The sequence below is a fragment of the Myotis myotis genome, unplaced genomic scaffold, assembly GCF_014108235.1.
Source record: "Myotis myotis isolate mMyoMyo1 unplaced genomic scaffold, mMyoMyo1.p scaffold_m19_p_1, whole genome shotgun sequence".
Classification (NCBI taxonomy): domain Eukaryota; kingdom Metazoa; phylum Chordata; class Mammalia; order Chiroptera; family Vespertilionidae; genus Myotis; species Myotis myotis.
The window spans coordinates 104297623-104314617 of NW_023416313.1; the positions used below are offsets into that span (position 1 = coordinate 104297623).

At 36.8% G+C, this 16995-nt stretch overlaps 1 pseudogene; it reads right to left on the minus strand.

Annotated features, from left to right (window-relative positions):
* Window positions 1-14446: 14446 nt before the first annotated feature.
* On the minus strand, window positions 14447-15798 carry LOC118658851 (annotated as a pseudogene).
* Window positions 15799-16995: the final 1197 nt, after the last annotated feature.

Below are 16995 nucleotides of genomic sequence, written 5' to 3' on the forward strand. Positions count from 1 at the left end.
GTTTCTCAGCCCAGCCTGTACCCTCTCCAATCTGGGACCCCTCAAGATATGTCCTACTTCTCGTTTAGGCCCAATCCCTCTCACAATCCAGGACTGCTGTCTCCCAACTGCTTGCCTGCCTACCTGCTTCCCCCTAACCACTTCTGCCTTCCAGCCTGATAAGCTCCTAACCACTCCCCTGCCAGCCTGATTGACGCCTAACTGCTCTCCCTGCTGGCCTGGTCACCCCTAACTTTCCTCCCTTGCCAGCCTGGTCCCCCCCCAACTGCTCTCCCCTACAGGCCCAGGTATGCCCCAACTGCCCTCCTCTGCCAGCCTGGTCACTGCTAACTGCCCTCCCTTGCCGGCCCAGTCACCCCCAACTGTCCTCCCTTGCTGGCCTGATCGCCCACAATTGCCCTGCCTTGCAGGCCATCTTGTGTGTTGGAGTGATGGTCAAGTTGCATATTACCTCTTTATTAGATAGGATTACTTTTCTTTTCTAGTATAAGAAAATACGTCAAAAAATAGTTTGCTTAAGTTTTAATTGCAAAGTTTATAATAAGTGTTCCTTTAATATTTTGGGTTTTGACAGTCAGCAACAAGCAGTGGAAGTATAAAATACTTATTTTCAACAACTGAAAGGGGCGGGGGGAGCAAAAATCAATAGTCTTTGTTTTAATCTTTCCATTGGAAGTCAGTATCCATATATGCAATATCCATCACGCTTTAAAGCCAAATAGATGAAAATACTAGATAAAAACATATTTTTTTGCCAGAATATCCTTACATGAATTACCAAATGAAAACCAAACATCCTTAATACCAGAAGGGATTTTTTAAAAATTAAGAAATTATTGATAATTGGATAAATTTTTTATCAAAGTAATACTATATTTTAAAAGACATTTTAGGAATCAAAATTGTCTTATTTTTAGTATTTGTTTTTGGGCATATACTTTCATTTCCATTAAAAATCAAACTGTGTTATGCAATGCTGCAAGGGATTAGGCCTGGGGTTTATTTATTTATTAAAAATATATTTTATTGATTTTTTACAGAGAGGAAGGGAGAGGGATAGAGAGTCAGAAACATCGATGAGAGAGAAACATCGATCAGCTGCCTCCTGCACACCTCCTACTGGGGATGTGCCTGCAACCAAGGTACATGCCATTGACCGGAATCGAACCTGGAACCTTTCAGTCTGCAGGCGGACACTCTATCCACTGAGCCAAACCGGTTATGGCAAGCCTGGGGCTCATTTACTTGAGCTTTTCCATGTCCTACAGACTCCGTAGATTATTTTTTACTTATATATGTTCCAAACAATTTGAACAGCACATCATTTAAGTAGTGGATGCTTATATTTTTATTAAAATGTTATTTGTTATAAGAGAAAAATCAATATACCTTACTCAAAAGTAAGATTTAAGAATAGCCTAAATACACTCTGTCAGACTCCCCAAAATTTCTCTCATTTGTCAAACATAATGTCTTCAGAATTTTCTGTTGGTGAACTAACTTATACATCTATATTTCATTACCCGAATGAAAATAGAGCAATCCCTTGATCAGGACAAGTTATTTATCTGAATACAACAGGATCTATCACTAGAACAGCCCTATTGATCAATATTGATTGTTACTTCAGAAATGCTGTCAAGGAAAAAAAGAAACAAAACCACACCTAGTACTGCTCATCACAACTATTTACAAAATAGATTAGAACCTCTGTTATTTCTGTATTTACACTTTACCTACAAACACAAAGAGGAAGATGGCAAGGTATGGAAATGCCTTCCAGAGATTAGACTGGTTTTACTCCCTAATTCCCGAATGCAGAATTTGTGTTATTTCCACCGAAACAGCACTGCACATAGTGTCCTTCAATCAGGAATATCCAGTGCTGGAACCTAATATGGACAAATATAAAATTGACCAAACTCAGCTGGGTTGGAATTTCTTTGTGCTTTCTTTTGCCTCTCTCATATCCCTCACCCTATGTGGCTACATTTCAAAATTGTCCAATAATAATCTTTCTAAGTAGAAACTTCTGAATATGTATAACCTCTTCTTACCTTCATCTTTAAAATTGCCTCAGACCCTTTGTTCTAAGAGACTAATTTGAGTTTTTGCTTTGCTCTCCTCTTTTGGCTGCCTTATAATAAACCTCCTTTTCTCAGCAAAATTCTGGTGCCTTAGAATTTGGAATCCAGTTTCTCTGTCACTCAGTGGACAGCAGGCCCACTTCCCAGGTATAGCAGATATTATTATACATTCGCATTAACTAGATTGCCTCTAAAATGATATACACATCCTGATAGTTTAAGAAATAATGATTTTGAGATTTTAAATTCAACAGAATAGAACACCTCATGAAAATAGTAAATCAAGTTTGTTATCCATGTTGGAAATTGTTTTTCCTGGGATAACTCATTGGTCTCTCTCTTCCTCAATCTGTCTCTCTGTCTCTCTGTCTGTCTCTCTTTCCTTCTGTCTCTCTTTCATAAACCAAGTGTATACTTTTATACATAAGAATTTTCATTGATTAAAAATGGCCACAGCTCTTTGTCAACATATACACATTGCTACACTTGATCATAGAATCAAATTGAAAAATATTCTGAAATACAGATGAAGTGGATCCAGACTAAGTAAGTTTCTTAAAAGCAAACAGTTAATCACAGGGCTAAAATCACAGCTCTCTTACGTTTTATTTTATTCTATACACAGTGGTTCTTAGTTGGCAGTTCTTTATGATATGGCTCAAAACAAAACTGGTTTTGTGTTTCAAAGAGGAGCAAAACACAGAACATGATTTTTCTTTATCTCTTGTGAAAGTAACCTTTATAACTGAACCTTGCCTAACAAAACATTGGTAGAATCCTAAAGAATGAATAACCAGATATGTTTTTATTTTTATGTTGGCGTGAATGATTGAATCCCTGATAAAGCACACTACTGTGAGAGAGAAAAATTTGACACCAGCATAACATGGCATTTACAGAGATAATTTTACGTTAGCTATAAATAGCTATTAAAAACAATAAAGTTATAGTAGATAAAACCATATTTGGAATATGTTAAGAACTATTGGATGTTTGGATTAGAAATGAAGAATGTCTAAAAGTATTCTACCTTGTATAGCTGTCATATTCTCACAGGAACATTTATTTTGTGGAGTATGATTAAAAGGCTATATTTTCAATAAAGGCTTTTAAATTGTAATTATATTCACATAACTGCTACAATTAGGAGTCTTAATTCTGTCAGTTTTTCATTAGCTGCTACTATCTGTAAACCAAAACTGTTCTTTTATATTTAAAGCATAAAGGCTTTCACAACAAATAAATTAATGACACATAATAGTCTGGATAATTACTCATATTCTAGTATTTAGGCACAGTTATATGGCTATCAGTAAAATCATCATCTTGGTCACACACAATATCCTTGAAATGAATAGACTAAAAAATAATAAGGCTTTTTATATGCATTTGTATAGAGATTAGCTGTCTAATATGGATAGAAATGTTGTGGATGAAGTTCCATAGCTTGAGATACTGACTAATTATGTGGCTATTTCCTCTGAAAACTGTGGCAAGTGAAGTACTTGAATCCATTAGAAACACCTATCCTAGTTATAGTAAATTACATGAAAAAATCAGACGTTCTTAAATTTGACTCCATATGGTTTGGGCAACTACAATGCATATGGACTTGATAAATAAATGTGGCAAAATGTAAAAATGACAAAATAATTGCTTTCTTACAAGAACAACCAGAAAGTGCTATAAAATACATAGATTAGCTTATTTAGCATTTATTGCATTTGGAAAACAATATTAATTTGTATAATAATAAATCTTGAAATATCTTAATTTTTATTATGGATTTGAAGCAAGTAATATATGTTTGCAAAAAATAGTATCTATCTGTAATGCACCAAGGCATTGAAAGATCAAATAAAAACTCAGCCAACTCCTTTATTTCATTCACTTTCCCCCTAATAGTTCACAAATAATTTTATTGCTTTTTAATATAATTCAAAGTATAATAATAACTTCACTAGTAAATTAATGAATATAATCATATCTGGGTTTCTTAGATAATAAATTATAGTGATAAAAGGATCACTTTATCATCAATTTTATTAATGAGATAGAACATATTTAATATGTGTAATCACATTTAAGTTATTCACTTTCTCAGGAACTTAATGTATTCTTTTCCCTTTGTATTATTGTATAACACATTTTTAAAAAGTACTGGGTTTGAAATTACCATTATTTTTCAGTTTTGGTAAATTTTTCTGATATGGATGAATCTATCATCTTAGGTATTGACAAAGAAATGCTGGCAATAAGTTGTATTTCTCTTCAATTGGACAATATCTTCACTGTTACTGAAAATATTGGTTAGAACTAATTTCTTATCCAAGGAAGTTAATGTGGAAGCTTATTGATTTCAAATCACTTTCCAAATAATACAGAATTATTCCATTGCTTAATATGAATACTCAGAGGTATCGACATAAAAATAATTAGAAATTTCCATAGCAAGCTCTTTTAAACAAGATAATCTTTAACTATATACAAAATCTGAATAAAATTGAAATAACCTCAGGATCATTTTCTTAAAACTTCTATTTTATTGGATGGATCTAATTTTTAGCCTATATGTTGTTTTTTAAAATTTATCTTTATTGTTGAAAGTGATGACAGAAATGGGGACACCTGCAAACCTGACTAGCTCAGGGAAGGTCGGCCCTGTGGCCTTGCAAACTCAGAGACCTGAAGGAACCACAAAGGATGGTCTGAAATTAAAACTAGTTTTAACTAAAAAGCAGTTTCAACAGGGGGATGAGAGCATGACTGGGGGGGGAGGGGAGCGGGGAGGTTGGGGGTTAATGGGAAATGAGGACACATTGTGCTAGTAGTTGGGGAAGGAAGGCCTACTCTTGCACGAATTTCATGCTTCAGGCCTCTAGTATGCATACAAATTATTTTGTTAATCTTTTCTCACCCCTACCCCCTTCCTCTGAGATTTATCAGTAAATTTTAAGCTATATGATTTTAATTTTATAAGTTTAATTTGGTAAATAAGTGTAAATTGTAATAAAATTATTCAGAAATATAAGTTTTCTTCAAAACTTGTAAAAAACACATACATTGCAACCAGGAAAAATTAGGAAATTAGAATAGGCCAATAACTACCAATGATATTGAAGCAGTAATCAAAAAACTTCCAGCAATCAAAAGCCTTAGTCTGGACAATTTCACAGGGGAGTTCTACCAAACAATTAAAGAACTAACAGTGATCTTCCTCAGACTATTCCAAAATATTCAAGAGGAAGAAACACTTCCAAGCTCTTTCTATGAAACCCGTATTACCCTAATCCCAAAGCCAGATAATGACACCACAAATAAAGAGAAGTACAGGCCAATATTTTTGATGAACATAGATGCTAAAACCCTCAACAAAATATAGGCAAATTGCATTAAAAAAATCATACACCATGACCAAGTGGGATTTATTCTGGGGATGCAAGGCTGGTATAATATCTTCAAATCAATAAATGTGATACATCACATAAACAAACTGAAAAACAAAAACCATATGATCATATCAACCGATGCAGAAAAAGTATTTCACAAAATCCAACCCCCTTTTTTGATAAAAATTCTCAGCAAAATGGGAATAAAGAGATCATAACTCAACATAATAAAAACCTTATATGATAAGTCTATAGCCAACATCATACTCAAAGGGCAAAAACTAAAACCATTTCCACTAAGAATAGGAACAAGACAGGGATGCCCACTTCCACCACTCTTGTCCTATATAGCCATAGCGATCAGATCAGAAGAAGAAATAAAAGGCATCCAAATTGGAAAAGAAGAAGTGAAACTGTCATTATTCGCAGATGACATGATATTGTACATAGAAAACCCTAAAGACTCCATCCAAAAACTACTAGAATTAATAAATGAATTTGACAACATAACCAGCTACAAAATTAACACCCAGAAATCTATGGCTTTTTTATACACCAATAATGAGCTCACAGAAAGAGAAACTAAAAAAACAAAATCCCATTTACCACTGAAACAAAAAAGTTAAGATACCTAGGATTAAACTTAACTAAGGAGTTGAAAAACCTATATTAGGAAAACTGCAGAATACTGAAAGAAGAGATAGAGTAATATATAAACAAATGGAAGAATATACCCTGTTCATGGATTAGTAGAATAAACATCATTAAAATGCCCATAGTACGCAAAGCAACCTATAGATTAAATGCAGTTCCCATTAAAATTCCAATGGAATATTTCACAGACCTAAATCAAACTCTCCAAAAATTTATATGGAATAAAAAAAGATCCTGAATAGCTGCAGCAATCCTGATAAAGAAGAACAAAGTTGGATGAATCACAATACGAGATACCAAGTTATATTACAAAGCTACTCTTCTCAAAACTGCCTAGTACTGGCACAAGAACAGACATATAGACCAATGGAACCGAACAGAGAACACAGAAATCAACCCAAGCCATTATACCCAATTAGTATTTGGCTAAGGAGGCAAGAGTATACAATGGAGTCAAGATAGTTTCTTCGCCCTAGCAGGTTTGGGTCAGTGGCCTGCAGAACAAAGGGCCTCAGGTTCGATTCTGGTCAAAGGAATGTATCTTGGTTACAGGTTCTTCTCTGGCCTGGGCCCTGGTCAGGGCTCATGCAGGATGCAACAAATCAATGTGTTTCTCTCAAATTGATGTTTCTCTCTGTCTTTCCCTCTCTCTTTGACTCTTTCTAAAAATCAATGGAAAAAATATCCTAGGGTGAGGGTTAACAACAACAACAAAAAAATAAATTAAAAAAAAAAGACAGTCTCTTCAATAAATAGTGTTGGGAAAATTGGACAGACACGTGCAAAAAAAATGAAACTACGCCACCAACTTACACCAATACAAAAATTAACTCAAAATAGATAAAAGACTTAAATCTATCATAAGACGGGAAACCATCAATATCTTAGAAGAATCCATAGGCAGCAAAATATCAGACACATCTTATAGCAATACCTTTGCTGACACAACTCCTAGGGCAATGGAAACTAGGGAGAAGATAAATAACTAGGACTACCTCAAAATAAAAGGCTTCTGCACAGCAAAAGAATCCTTCAACAAAACAATAAGAAAGCCCACTGCATGGGAGAACATATTTACCAATGTTACATTTCAAAAGTCTAATCTCCAAAATTTATAGGGAACTCACACAACTTAACTAAAGGGCAATAAACAATCTAATAAAAAAATTGACAAAGGATATAAATAGAGACTTCTTGAAAGTGGACATGCAGATGACAGAGACATATGAAAATATGCTCAAAGTCACTAATCATTTGAGAGATGCAAATCAAAACAACAATGAGGTACCATCTCACATGTGTCAGAATGACTATCATAAATAAATCAACAAATGACAAGTGCTGGCAAGGATGTGGAGAAAAAGGAACCCTCCTTCAGTGCTGGTGGGAATGCAGGCTGGAGCAGCCACTGTGGAAAACAGTATAGTGGTTCCTCAAAAAATTAAAAATGGAACTCCCATTTGACTCAGTAATTCCATCTCAGAATACATCCCAAGAAATCAGAAACACCAATTAGAAAGGACATATGTATCCCTATGTTCATTGCAGCACAATTTACAATAGCCTAGATTTGGAAACAATCTAAGTGCCCATCAGCAGATGAGTGGATTACAAACTCGTGGTACATCTACAAAACAAAATACTATGCTGCTGTAAAAAAGAGAGAACACATATCATTTGCAACAGCATGGATGGACCTGGAGAGTGTTATGCTAAGCAAAATAAGACAGTTGAAGAAAGATAAATATCACATGATCTCACTCATTTATGAAATGTAATGAACAACATAAACTGATGAACAAAAATAGGTCCAGCCCTAACCGGTCTGGCTCAGTGGATAGAGCATTGGCCTGCAAAGTGAAAGGTCCCAGGTTCAATTCCGGTCAAGGGCATGTACCTTGGTTTCAGGCACGTACCCAGTGGGAGGTGTGCAGGAGGCAGCTGATCGATGTTTCTCTCTCATCAATGTTTCTCTCTCAACGATGTTTCTAACTCTCTATCCCTCTCCCTTCCTCTCTGTAAAAAAATCAATAAAATATATTTTTAAAAAAATAGGTCGAGAGACATAGAAGCATCTAACAAACTGACAAACCTCAGAGGGAAGACAGAGGAGGGTTGGAGGGGATATGGGAGATCAATCAAAGGACTTGTATGCATAACCAATGGACACAGAAAGTAGGGAGGTAAGGGCAGTGCTGGAGGGCAGGAGAGGGCAGGGACAGGTCAATGGGGGAAAATGGAGACATATGTAACACTTTCAACAATAAATAAATTAAGTACAGTAGACATTGTATTTAATATGTAGTCTAATTATTTTTGCTGCATTAGTGCTACTCAAAGAAAAAACATTTATCATTATAAAAGTAAAAAAAAAAAAACAGTGAGTAAATACCATTTACTTATAAAGTTTATTTTCTTCAGAAAGTTTGCTTTGGATTCATTTCTCCTTATTTCTACTTTTCTGAAATCATCCTCAGAATTTTTGTATTCAAATGCATTAGACTCATATTAGCCTATAACATTATTATAAACCATTTAGAATAAATCTATTCTTCTTCCTAAAGAAACTTCTTTGATGAAGATACTTTTTTACCTCTTCCCATTAAGTCTGAGTAGTATTCCAATATCTGGTAGAGAGAATTCAAACACAACTCTTTCATTTATGAACTCAATCACAAATGTCCTTTAATAAAAAGCACCTAGTGATGTAAACATAGGTATAATCCCTTAAAATTATGAAACTGAGTAATAAGGTATGATGATCATATATATACTCAATTGAAGAAAATTTAGAAAAAAGTGAGGTCATTATTATATACCACAATAAGAAAATCACAATCTCCATCATTAGAATTGAGGATATGAAAACCAGTAATATTTCTTTGTAAAAATATATTTTGAACCATTTCTGAAACAAGTAATAAGATTGTGTGTATATTCTGTTTGAGTAGGTTAAAGAAAAAATTCAAATCTCACCAACTAATCTTTAATATAAAGCACATATGAATTTTATGCCTAGGTTTCTTCCAAAGGGTAATACAGGCATATAGTTTATTTTCATTTGGACAATGGAACTTGAAGCTGTGCTTTATATAGTAATGCAGTTTATCCTTTCTTCTTTCCCTTTCTTCATGTCTTTCTTGGACCAAGTGTTTATAAAGTTTCCACCTTTTGCTAATTACTATGCCATAAAGAAATGAAATAGTCTGGACTCAAAAACTTCCTATTCTGCACAAAGTGCTTTGTAACTGAAGTGAAAATAACACAACTATTATTTTCTCAGTTAGTTCATATATTTTAAAATGATATTATGAAATTTTAGAGTTAACTTGGTCAAAGTAAATTAGATATTTAATAACATAATATAAATATTTCTGACTTGACTTATACTTAATTATGTAAAAGCCTGTAAAGGTTCATATTTAAATAATTAGAGGCCTGGTGCATGACTTCGTGCATGGGTGGGGTCCTTGACCTGTCCAATGATCGGATTATTGGGGCATTTTGCCCAGTCCCAAGTGGGGCTGCAGGCCAGGAAGGGAATGCAGGAGGTTGGCTGGCTGGGGAAGGACCGTGGGTGAGCTCCAGGATATGTCTGGCCTGTCTCGCCCAGTCCTGATTGGCCAGACCCCTGCAGTAAGCTAACCTACTGGTCAGAGCGTCTGCCTCCTGATGGTCAGTGCGCATCATAGCGACTGGTCAAGTGGTCAACCAAAAGGTCGACTGATTGGTCAGACACTTTGCATATTAGGCTTTTATTTATATAGATAGAATTAACTAAATTATAATTGTTAAAATGCCAGATATCATCAAGATTCTGTCATTATGATACATAGTAATAAAATTGGATGAAATATTAATTAAAATTTAATTTGTTTCCCAAGAATAATTGACTTGCCTTGGAAATGTCTGTATTATAAAACTAATGAATATATTTCAAAATCAAACACAAATGTGTTTTTGACAAGCGATATCATAGAATATTAGGTTACAAAAGGGCAGCTGCCGATACTGTGTACATTTTATTCCATATAGAAAAAAACAAACAAACAAAAATAAAAAATATAGATCTGAAAGAATGCAGGTTAGTTACATAACAGGTGAACCGGTTACTAATGTGGATCTTGTAATAAAAAAAAACACGATAATGTCAAGAGAAACATCAAAAGTGCTTCATTAAAAGTAATGTCCATCGCTAGCTACACATTTCCCCCATCTTTCAGGTAATTTGTGGATACCATCCAGAGACCCAATTTCCCACTACTTCGTATGCTTTGAAGTGCTGCTCAGAAAGTGCATGTGCCATCAATCGGAACAAGTGGTAATCCGAAGGAGCAAGGTCTGGTGAATACAGCGGGTGGGTTAATACTTCCCAGGCAAGAACTTTTAACGTGTCTTTAACTGGTTTTGAAGTGTGTGATGGTTTGTCATCATGAAGCAAAAATAATTTGCTGTGTCTTCTGACCCATTCTGGTCACTTTACCATCAAAGTGTGGTTCAAATTGATTATTTGTTGTTGGTAGTGATCGGTATTAATGGTTTCACCTGGTTTTAGAAGCTCATAATACACCACACCTTCCTGATCCCACCAAACGCAGAGCATTGTCTTCTTTCTGAAGCAATTTGGCCTTGCAGTCGATGTTGATGGTTGACCTGGATCAACCCATGATTTTGTACATTTGGGATTCTCAAACTAAATCCACTTTTCACCGCCAGTCATAATTCAATGCAAAAAGACTTTCTTGTGTGACGTTGAAGCAACATTTTACTGATGACTTTTTGGTTTTCCATTTGTCTTTCATTCAGTTGATGTGGCACCCATTTTCCTTCCTTTAAAATCTTTCCCATTGCTTGTAAATGATCGGAAATTGTTTGCTGAGCAATGTTTAATCTTTCTGCATTTGAGTTTGACATGCATCTTCATCCAATAATGCTTGTAATTGTTGGTCTTCAAACTTTTTTGGTTGACCTGGACATTCTTTGTCTTTCACATCAAAATCATCACTTTTAAAGAGTTTAAACCAGTCTTTACAAGTGTCTTGAGATGGAGCATGTTCACCATAAGCTTCCCCAAGTATAAAATAACTTTCAGCAGCACTTTTCTTCAAAATAAAGTAATGAATTAAAACTCCCTGCAAATACTCTTTTTTGAAAAATGAAGTTTTGAAGCTTGCTGTCAATACAACAAAATAGCATACATATCAAATTGCATATATATCAACATATATGTAACTACATTTATTAAAAATAACACAACTGTTATTAATACCATGTTATCAGAATTATCCTCTTAAAATTATTTTGAGTAATTATTTTAAATACAATGATTTATATTTATATTATTTTATATCTATACTAGTGGACTGGTACACAAAATTTGTGCACCGGGGGGAGTGTCCCTTAGCCCAGCCTGCACCCTCTCCAATCTGGGACCCCTTGGGTTCCCAGCAGACATCCCTCTCGCAATCCAAGACCACTGGCTCCTAACTACTCACTTGCCTGCCTGCCTGCCTGAACACCATAACCACTCTGCCTGCTGGCTTGCTTGCCCCCAACTCCCTCCCCCCTGCTGACCTGATTGTCCCCAACTGCCTCCCACTCACCAGCCTGATCGCCTCCAACTGCTCCCCCTGCTGGCCTGCTCACCCCTAACTGCCTCTGCCTCAGCCCCACCACCATGGCTTTGTCGGAGGATATCCTGAAAGTCTCCTGGAAGGTCTCCCAGTCTAATTAGCATGTTACCCTTTTATTAGTATAGATTTCTATAGAGACCATTTTTATTTTAAACTCAAACACAGAGACCAGCCTTAAAAACGCCCTGAACAGACAAAACCAGTTGAGATGAAGGAAACTAACTTGCCCTGGTCACTTCTTGCTTCTGTCTCTTGAAACCATAAGCAAAACTTAAACTGTCCCCCATAATTGATATGAGGTAACCATTAACCCATCCCCTATAATTTTAGTAAAAAATATTATAACCAATCACTGTTAAAAATATAGTCCACATGGTGTACTTAATAATCCCTGTGACTATTTTGTGACTACTAATATGTATGTTTTAGTACCTTCACCTTTTATACCCAACTTCCTAACTCCCCTCCTATCTGGAAACCCTCAGTTTGTTCTCTGTATTTATGAGTCTATTGTGTTTTGTTAGTTTATATTGTTCCTTAGATTCTACATGTAAGTGAAATCATAAGGTAGATAACTCAAACATCTTAACACACTACCCCCCAAAAATCTAAGAATTCAATTAAAAAAATGGTCAGAGGACCTAAATAGACATTTTTTTTTCTAAAGAGGACATCCAGATGGTCAATAAACATATGAAAAGATGCTCAACATCATTAATCATCAGAGAGATGCAAATTAAAACCACAATGAGTGAACCTCACACCTGTCAGAATGACTATAATCAATAAATAAACAAACAAAAAGTATTGACAAGGATTTTGCTGGGATTACAAATTGGTGCAGCCACTATTAAAAACAATTTGGAGGTTCCTCAAAGAATACAAATAATCTATCTTGGCAATTTTAAAATTTGTAACCTATGTATTAACTAGGTTCATTATGCTGGACATTACTTTCCAATGGCTTATTTTATATCTGAAACTTTGTACCGTTTGATCCCCAGCACATATTTTACCTTCCAACCTCTGTATCTATGAGTTTTGTTGTTGTTTTTGTTTTAGATTCCACATATATATGAGATCAAATGGTATTATTCTTTCTCTATCTGACTTATTTCACCTAGCATAAGGCCTTTAAGGACCATCCATGTTGACATAAATGTAGTGTCTCATTTTAAAAGAGTGAATAAAATATATCTATTTTACTGCTAATGTGTTTTTGTTGGAATATTCTTAATAATTTTTTAAATAGTTGGAATGTTCTGTGAACAGTTCCTAACTAACTGTAAAGAACCTAGATAGAATATAGTCATAGAGTGTTTCCCTGCTGAGCAAAGGTAAACTTTATTTGCCTCATTGATTTTTCTGTGAGATAAATATTTCTTATTAAACGAGACAATTTTTAACATTTAGTCTTGAGATTTCATCTTTAAAAATACTTCATTTGAGCATTTTTCTTTTATATGCCTCTTGACCTTCTATATGTCACTAATCATCTGAGAGATGCAAATCAAAATGACAATGAGGCACCACCTCACACCTGTCAGAATGGCTATCATCAACAAATCAACAAAGGATAAATATTGTCAAGGATGTGGAGAAAAGTGAACCCTCGTACACTGCTAATGGGAATGCAGACTGGTGCAGCCACTGTGGAAAACAGAATTTCCTCAAAAAGTTAAAAATGGAACTCCCATTTGACCCAGTCCTCCCAATTCTAGAAATATAGCCTAAGAAACCTGAAACACCAATCAGAAAGGATATATGCACCCCTATGTTTATAGCAGTGCAATTTATAATAGCTAAGATTTGGAAGCAACCCAAGTGCTCATCAGTTGATGAGTAGATAAAAGAAAACACCTGTGCCCTAATCGGTTTGGCTCAGTGGATAGAGCATCTGCCTGCAGAATCAAGGGTCCCAGGTTCGATTCCAGTCAAGGGCACATACCTTCGTTGTGGGCACATCCCTACTGGGGGGTGAGCAGGAGGCAGCTGATCAAGGTTTCTCTCTCACCGATGTTTCTAACTCTCTGTCCCTCTCCCTTCCTCTCTGTGAAAAGTCAATAAAATATATTTTAGAAAACCCACCTGTGGCACATCTACACAATGGAATACTACACAGTTGTAAAAAAGAAAGAACTTGTACCATTTGCAACAACATGGATGGACCTAGAAAGCATTATGCTAAGCAAAATAAGCCAGTTGGGGAAAGATAAGTATCACATGATCTCACTCATATGTGAAATATAATGAACAACATAAACTGATGAATAAAAATAGATCCAGATACACAGAAGCATTGAACAGACTGTCAAACCTCAGAGCGAAGGCAAGCTAGGATTGGTGGGTGGGAAGAGATCAACCAATGAACTTTTATGCATATATGTATAACCCATGGATAGAGGCAATATAGTGGTGAAGGCCTGGGGTGGGGAGCATGGGTAGACTGGGAGAGGCCAATGAAGTAAAAAGGGGACATATGTAATACTTTCAACAATAAAGATGTTTTTCTTTCTCCATGCCTTTACTTTTAAACATGAAGAGATAATCGTACAGGTATGCATGAAAAAAAGGCAGACATGAACACAGGTAAAAGTGGAGAAAATCTAACCAGAAAGCTTTAATGCCTGTCAGCTGTTGAACCTGAAATTCTGAGTAAGACATGTTGCAGGGCTGAAAGGAATTAGTATCCCTCTCCTTCTTCCTCACCCTCTCCAACGGAAACCACACCGACTTCTCAACTTCCTCATAATCCTTCTCAAGGGCAGCCATGTCCTCACAGGCCTCAGAAAACTCTCCTTCCTCCATGCCCTCACCCACGTACCAGTGGACAAAGCCACGCTTGGCATCAGGTCAAACTTGTGGTCCCGGTGAGCCCAGGCCTCAGCAAAGCTGTGGTGTTGCTCAGCATGCACACAGCTCGCTGTACTTTGGCCAGGTCTCCACCAGGGGCTACAGTGGGAGGATGGTAATTAATGCCAATTTTGAAGCCAGTGGGGCACCAGTCCACAAACTGGACGCTGTGCTTGGTCTTGATGGTGGCAATGGCAGCATTGACATCTTTGGGGACCAGGTCACCATGGTACAATAGACAACAAGCCATGTATTTACTATGGCAAGGGTCACATTTCACCATCTGGTTGGCTGGCTCAAAGCACGCATTGGTGATTTCTGCTACAGAAAGCTGTTCATGTAGGCTTTCTCAGCAGAGATGACAGGGGCATATGTGGCCAGAGGGAAGTGGATGAGGGGATAAGGCACCAGGTTGGTCTGGAATTCAGTCAGATCAACATTCAGGGCTCCATCAAACCTGAGGGATACAGCGATGGAGACTACAATCTGGCTTATAAGGCATTTAAGGTTAGTGTAGGTTGGGTGCTCAATATTGAGGTTTCTATGACACATGTCATAGATGGCCTCATTGTCAACCATGAAGGCACAATCAGGTGCTCCAGGATGGTGTGGGTGGTGAGGATGGAGTTGTAGGGCTCAACTGCAGATGTGGAGACCTGGGGGCTGGGTAGATGGAGAACTCCAGCTTGGACTTCTTGCCATAATTGACAGAGAGACGTTCCATCAGCAGGGCGGTGAACCCAGAACCAGTTCCCCGACCAAAGCTGTGGAAAACCAAGAAGCCCTGAAGGCCTGTGCACTGGTCCACCAGTTTCCGAATTCAGACAAGCTGAGGGCAGTGATCACCTTGCCAATGGTGTAGTGTCCACGGGCATAGCTATTGGCAGCATCTTCCTTGCCTGTGCTCAGCTGCTCAGGGTGGAAGAGCTGGTGGTAGGTACCAGTGAAAACTTCATCAATGACTGTGGGTTCCAGGTCTACAAACACTGCCTTGGTCACATGCTTGCCAGCTCCTGTCTCACTAAAGAAGGTGTTGAAGGAGTCATCTCCCCCATCAATGGCCTTGTCACTTGGCATCTGGCCATGGGGCTGGATGTCGTGTTCCAGGCAGTAGAGCTCCCAGCAGGCATTGCCGATTTGGACACCAGCCTGGACAACATGGATGGAGATGCACTCACGCATGGCTGAGGGTTTACAAACACAGGAAACAGGAGTAGACACGGGGTCCTTGTTACTGTTCCCGACAAGCTTAGAGTCGAGGTAAGTAACGCACTTAACAATAAAGATTTAAATAAATAAATAAATAAATAAATAAATAAATAAAATAGCAACAACTAAAAATAATAAATAAAAATATTTCTTAATGGAATCTTTTTATACTCTTGAGTTTAAGTTATGACTCATAGCGATGTTAAAAATGGAACTCCCATTTGACCCAGTGATCTCACTTCTAGGAATATATCCCAAGAAAACAGAAACACCTGTCAGAAAGGATATATGCACCCCTATGTTCATAGCAGCACAATTCACCATAGCTAAGATCTGGAAACAGCCTAAGTGCCCATCAGCAGATGAATGGATTAGAAAACTGTGGTACATCTACACGATGGAATGCTATGCTGCTATAAAAACGAAGGAGTTCTTACCATTTGCAACAGCATGGATGGAACTGGAGAGCATTATGCTAAGTGAAATAAGCCAGTCAGAGAAAGATAAATATCACATGATCTCACTCATTTATGGGTAAATAAGACCATTATAAATTGATGAACAAAAATAGATACAGAGGCAGAGCAACATCCAACAGACTGTCAAACTGCAGCAGAAAGGCCAGGGAGGGTTGTGGGGGTGGGTAAGAGATCAACCGAAGGACTTGTATGCATGCATATAAGCATAACCAATGGACACAAGACACTGAGGGGCATGGGAGGCTGGGGGAAGGTCAAGGGGAGAAAAAAAGGAGACATATGTAATACTCTTTGTAATACTTTAAGCAATAAAACAATTAAAAAATAAAATAAAATAGCAACAACTAAAAATAATAAATAAAAATATTTCCTAATGGAATCTTTTTACACTCATGAGTTTAAGTTATGCCTCATAGCGAAGTATTCTTTATAAACTCTGTACTAGTGAGCACCTTGCATACTTGCCAATTTAAAAACATTTATGCAAATGTTATTTACAGTATCATGTTCAGGAGTGCAAAATGCACATCTATTTGTTCATTGCATATTGCCAACGAATAAGACACTTTTCAAAGGTACTTTTTGACTTACAGACAAATGGAAGAATGCATATCCTGACATGCACTGCCCCTGAGACTCTCTGACTCTCCTTTTCAAGCTTTACTTGAATTGAATTATAAATACTCAAATG